A 6,923-nucleotide genomic window follows, 5' to 3' on the forward strand; every position below is an offset into this window, starting at 1 on the left:
TCTTGAAGACATCTTTGGTGCAAAAAGGTGATTTTATTAAAGCATGGAGATAGGACCCATTGGCAGAAAGAGCTGCCCTGGGACCATGAAGAGACATTGGTTACATACTTGGGAGTTAGGGGAGGTAAAATCAAGGGGACGTTTCCAATGAGATTTTCATATGCTAAAGAAGACAGTAGGAAGTTCCTGGAGAAACATTTTACTCTGCCAGCCTCAAGTATTTGTCAGTGGGCTGCAGGTTATAAGGAAATTCAATTTTATCTGCCATTTCCTTCTGCCTTTGTTTCCCACATCTCACCTCAAGAGCTGTTTTGCTCCAGGAGCCCCTGGGTGGCTCTGTTGGTTAAGCCTCCACGTTTGTGGGTTTGAGCCCCACGTGGGGCTCACTGTTGTCAGTGTGGAGCCTGCTTTGGATTCTCTGTCCCCCTCTCTCTCTGCCCACCCTGTGGCGTGCTCGCTTTCTCTCTCTCAAAAATAAACATTTCTTAAAAATTTAAAAAAGTACAAGAGCTGTTTTGCTCCAAAAGAGATGGGACCTGGGCAGTGGGGACAAATTAAATTTAGTTGGAACTTTCAAACAGGGCTCCCAACCTGACTCTAATACATACTTTCCCCAAGAATCAAGAGCTTTGGCCATCAACAAACTCAAATGAAGTTCTCCAAAGACAAAAGCTAGACAGGGCAGACCGGACCCAGAAATTGTGCTACCTGACGCAGGCACTCAGAAGAGTAAGAAGAATAATCAAATATCCCAGAAACCCAAGGCCAAGACATTATGCAGTCCCCATATACCTCATAATTATTTTCCTGATATTACAGTATCAGACATCATCAGTGCTCAGTGCTGTGAATAACAATGCTGGGTTTTAGGCAAGACAGTTTATTAGAAGGAACATGAGACGTGCAGAAAAATGGATTGAAAACTAGATTCCCACCGCTGCTGTGTGGTCTTGGCACTTCACCTCGCCTGGTTTACTATTCTCTTAACATGGAGACAATTAAGCTTACCTCAAATATGGCCGTTGAGAGCCTTTGATGGCAAAAATCTACGTATATCTAGCATAGACATTAACAGCGCAGAACAATCGCATGGGTCAGGTATAAAAACATTCTCATTCTGCAGAAGATAAAACTGAACGTCTTTGCCAGGATTGCTCAGTAACTAGAACCGAGCTCCGCCCGCGGCTGCCAGCGCCCCCTGCTGCAGCAGCCGCCTTTGCGCACGGACCCTGCAACCTCCCAGGACGCGCGCCCCCGCGCCCCCGCCTCCCCGCGTCCCCGCGTCCCCGCGTCCCCGCGTCCCCGCGTCCCCGCGCGAAGCCGGCCCTTTCCGCTGAGAGAGGAGACCTGGCCCGGTCGTCCCTCCTCCAGGATGAGGCTGCCCCAACCCGCCCTTGGGGGGCTCAAGTGCCAGAGGTCCCGCCGCAGGGTCCCCCCACAACCCTAGACCCGCCGGCTCCCGAGCACTGCGGACGCTCGTTTGCCTTCGGCCAACCCCAAACTCCCCTGTCCTGTCGCACTGGACCCTAGGGAGCGCAAAGACTCGGTGATCCGAGAAGCGCCACCCAGGAGAAGGTATACCCTAGGGGAAAGATTTACAGACCTGGAGGCAGTGAGCACGCGCAGAGTCAGCCCGGAAAGCCAACACCAGAGTGAAAACTACATTTCCCATAAGTCTTTGCTCCCGCACTTTTGGGGGTGTTTACCAAACTCCCCCTTTTCCCCTGCTCTTTTTGGTTTGAATTGACCGATCCAGCTTTACTCCAGGAGCCCCAAGACATTTTATTCAAAGAACACCATAAAAGCTTGTGCCTCAGGTGATGCCTCCCTCCCTCTCTCTCTGCAGCCTGTCTTGACCTTCCCACTTGGGTCCAGGGCCTTGAGTAACATACATGTCTATTTCAATTTCCTTTGTAGTCTTTTGTTAAACTGCAAAGAACCACCTTTTCCCATATTACTTAAATAAAACTCGCCATAGACCCGTTTACCTGCTACAAAAGCAGACACACAACCTAAAATTCCCATTCTATGTCTCATAAATGATCAGCTGAACAATTTGTCTCCATGACTAATCAGAACAAAATACCTGTAAATTTAACATAACTAAATTTCTATTCTCCCCCACACCGTCCTGAAATTTGACTTTCTACTAAGGTTTAACAAGTATAGGAATGCCAAACAAGCCCTCTCAAAACTTGGCTGACAATAAGGAAAGTTGTTTCCTGATCTTGCCACCTACTCCCTGCTCCTGACACCCAGTTCTTTCTAGCCTTGTTTACACCTCCATTAAAAGAATGAGTTTCCCTCTTTAGTTTTCATTTCTCTGCTACCAGTGGGAGTCTGCATTGTGTGAATGGAGATGTGGGTTCTTGGATTACCCAGGAAAGATTTACCTGAGGATCAGCACTCCAATGAAGACAGGAAAGTAGCAAACCCAAAGCAGTGTAAGGACAGTACACTCTCAAAAAGGGAGGAGACTGGGCAGCCCCCGGAAGTGGCAACCCCAGGCGGATTAAGGGTATCTTTTCTTTTTGTGTTTGCAGAGGTTATGGGTCATAGTTAGGGCAGTCTCTGACAGAAGTTATTTCTATTCGTCTACGGGACTCCTGCCAGTTGGGAGGCAGAGTTTTGGGCCCTACAAGGTTCTTGCAGGAACTATCCTGGCCATCTTCCCCCATTTGGGTAGGGGTGGGTTGAAACCACAATGTAAATGTATGATAATGAAACCATAGGTTACCCTGGGGCAGAGGTTGAGGGTGGCTCTTGGTTCTTCAGTCCTGGGGTGTTGGAATCCCTAAAGCCAGGATGTTAAAAGCCACAAGTCAGGATGTTGTGCCCTCAGTCTTCTAATGTGTCATCTATTCATCCCTACCTTTGTCTCCAGCTCTAACTGCCTACTCTATGAACTCTTTCCTATTTGTAAATACACACACACACACGCACACACACACACACACACACAAGTATGTATGTGTGTGTGTGTGTGTGTGATTTGTGTGCTTACACACAAATTTGTGACTACTCTTTCAGACATTTGCAGATCTTCAGAGCTGCTTCCCTATTGCCATCATCACCCTCTTCCATTGCAGTAATCACCCTCCCTTACTGCAATAGTTTTTTTTTTTCTTTTTCACTCAATACATTTTATTTTTAGAACACTTTTAGGCTTGTAGAAAAAATGCACAGGAAGTACAGAGTTCTAATATACCTGCTTCCTCCACACCCTCATCCCTCCTACAGTTTCCTTATTATTAATGTTATGGAACCCAAGTTTGGCTGCCAGTCCCTAGAAAGGCCATTACTCAAGAGACAAGTTTTGGGGGCACCAGGGTGGCTCAGTCAGTTGAGCCCGACTCTTGATTTTGGCTCAGGTCATGATCCCAGGATCGTGGCATCGAGCCCCACATTTGGGCTCCACACCCAGCTTGGAGCCTGCTTAAGATCTCTCTCCCTCAATCCCTCTGCCCCTCTCCCCTGCTTGTGTGCTCTCTCCCTCTAAAAGAAAAAAAAAGAAAGAAGGAAAGAAACAAAAAGAGATGAGTTTTTGATTGGAAAGGAATTTGAGATAAAAGATTCAGGAGGCCAGCAACCTCGGGAGAAGGTACTCTGAGGTTTCTGCCTGGCTCAGGGGTTTTTAAAGGGGTTTAGGGTAGTTAATCAGCAAAGGGAGTGTAGCGGCCTGCAACATTTCTTGATTATGTGCAGATTCCATGATGTCAGCTACAAAAGTTATCCTAGTACTTGGGGGTTGTGTGAGGGAGTCTGGTTCTTGTTTTATTATGTGCAGGAGTACTCTGTTCTTTCTGCAAAGGAAGGCAATGCCTATGGATACACAAAGGGAAGTCAGTAAAATCATTTGTGTGACCAAAAAAAGAAAAACATTTTACTAAAAAAATTGCCGGGCTAATCCTAAAGCTGAGTCAGCCTCAGACAGACTTGCTGGTTTTTTGGGCCTGGGAAAAGTTCTGGTTCTTCATTCCTCAAGGACAGTGGTCTGCAAATCTCAAAGAAAATTAGTTCTGTTGAAGATCAAGGGATTTAGGTCAGCAAGTAAGGAAAGTTAACCTGAAGCAAGTTAATCCTTAAGACCTGCTGGAGTGCTGTTACACTAACATCTTGCATTTGTGTGGTATATTAGTTCCAGTTGATGAACCAATCAATATCGATACATTATTCCTAAAGTCCATAGTTTCCAGTACAGTTCATTCTTTGTATTGTACATAACATCAAGTATCTACCATTACACTATCATAAGAAGAGTTTCACTGCCCAAACATGCCCTGTGCTCCACCTCGACCACTCCCCCTAAACCTCTGGCAAGGACTGACCTTTTGATTATTTCTATAGTTTGGCCTTCTCCAGAATGTCATATAGTTTGAATTATACCATGTGTAGCCCTTTCAGATGCTTCTTTCATGTAGCAATATGCACTTAATGTTCCTTCGGGTCTTTGTAGCTTGATAGACCATTTAACTGCTGAATAATACTCCATTGTATGGAGGTACCACAGTTTATTCATCCCTTCACCTGCTGAAAAACATCCAATTTTGCTTCCAATTTTGGCACCATAGAGGGTACCTGATCCCTGAGAGGGAATGGGTATGATCTAGCTCTGTACCTTTGCTTCTCTGAGTCTATTCTGTTCCCAGATGGTATTTGCCTGGAAACGTAAGGACCTAGATCTCACCTACAGGCCATTGAACAGTTGATGACCTTCAGGAGCTACGACTACCAAGACACCTGAAACAAACTCATGCTCGAGTGGACACTAAGGACATATACCAAATACTGGGCCCTATTATATATATTATATATATATTATATATATTATATATTCATATATATTATTATATATTTTATATATATATTATATATATTTATATATTATATTCATATATATTATATATATTATATATTATATATTCATATATATTATATATATATATATAATATATATATATATATATATATATACATATTCCATATACCAAATACTGGGCCCTATTATCTAATAGGCCCTATTATATATATTATATATTCCTATTTCTAGAATACCAAGTTGGTTGTCAGCCGGCACTTTCACAGACACATATTCCCTCTTACCTGCTTCTGCAGGATTACTGTGACTTGACATACAGATCTGATCTGGTGGTCCCAGGCCAGGGCCTTCTGGAAGCTTTAGTATGTGCTGCCAGCATCACTGCACATTGCACGAGTCGCTTCAAACCTTCAACCTCCCTTAGCAGAGAATATTCCTTTGGGAGTATTCTGTAAATAGAGAGCCAGCAGGACTATGATTCTGCCAAATGCTTCAGCCAAAAGATCAAGAGTTAACTGAAGAAGGTTTTTTTCTGTACCTAGGGCAACCAACATATACTGCATTTGAATAAATGCTTATGAATCTGTCTCTCCGCCTAAATAGCAAGTCACTTGAGAAGAGGAAATATGTCATACACAGGTACCAAAAGAGCAGCATGCATATAACTAATGATTGTCCGTGGCTTGCTGACTTTTTAAAAAATAAGGAGCTAATGGCAACAAAGGCTACCTCCGACAAGCCAGCAACATGTTTGAACTGCAGGCTCCCTAAACATCTGAGGGCTTCACAGAGCTATGACAATGACATGAGTAGTGGAACTAATGCTTTTCAGCTCAATGTAGAATTCTAAACTTCAATTGCAATTAGAAAATATCTTTGGGGTGCCAGGGTGGCTCAGTCGGTTAAGCGTCTGACTCTTGATTTTGGCTCAGGTCACTATCTCATGGTTTGTAAGTTTGAGCCCCACATCGGGCTCGTGCTGACAGTGTGGAGCCTGCTTGAGATTCTCTCTCTCTCCCTCTCTCTCTCTCTCTGCCTCTCCCCTGCTTGCGTGCTCTCTCAAAATAAATAAATAAACTTTAAAAATAATAAAATAAATTACTGGTAATTCTGATCCCTGGTCCTCACTGCCAGAGATTCTGATTCCCTGGACTAGAGACTAGCTCACATGTCAGTATTTTCTTCTCTTCTTTCTTCTCTTCTCTCTTATTTTCTCTCCTCTCCTCTCCTCTCCTCTCCTCTCCTCTCCTCTCCTCTCCTCTCCAAAGATTCTCAAGGAGTTTTCTAGTTTGCAGCCAGGGCTGCAAACCACTATCCAAAGCTAACCACTTTATTTAACTGATAAGGGAACTCCTAGAATTTGACTCACCCAGCTTGTCAATCCAACACAGAAGTGATCCTGGAATTCTGATATTGGACCTATAGTTCTATGCGTAAGTTTCATTTCTTCAAGTAGAAACCCTATCCGTCCAAAGTGAGTTTCCCTGTTTAGTTTTCATTGCTCTTTCCTACTTGTAAATACACACATATATACACAGACCCATTTATAATGGCTGTTTTCTCTCTCCTTAATGCTGCTGTCCTGTGTAGTTTGTGGGTGTGCTTATGCCAAAGACACAGTGGGTAATATTCTGCATACCTAATCAGCTGAGTCAGAGCCCCACAGAACCAGGACTGCTGCCAAATTCACAGTGATCACAAGGTAAACACTTGCTCTGTTTCTCTGGCACACTGTCACTAGGTGCCAATAGGTGAAGGGGATGAAGAGGTTAAATCCCTCAGTTATAAAACAAATAAATTATGCAGATATAAAGTACAGCACAGGAAATATAATCAATAATATTGTAACAACTTTGTATGATGACAGATGGTATAGACTGACTGTGGCGATCATTACATAACGTAGATAAATGTTGAATCACTGTGTTTTACTCCTGAAACTAATACAATATGTCAACTACTTCAATTGAAAAATAATTTTTATGTGCAATATTATTGCGCAAAAAATTCCAAAGCCATACTGCTATTAGTGCAAACAGCCCTTCCAGCCTTTATTTCAGTATTTGCTGGCATTTCCATGCCTTTATTTCAGAGTTAGGTTAGA

The sequence above is a fragment of the Panthera leo genome, chromosome D2 (genome assembly GCF_018350215.1).
Source record: "Panthera leo isolate Ple1 chromosome D2, P.leo_Ple1_pat1.1, whole genome shotgun sequence".
In the NCBI taxonomy this organism is placed as follows: domain Eukaryota; kingdom Metazoa; phylum Chordata; class Mammalia; order Carnivora; family Felidae; genus Panthera; species Panthera leo.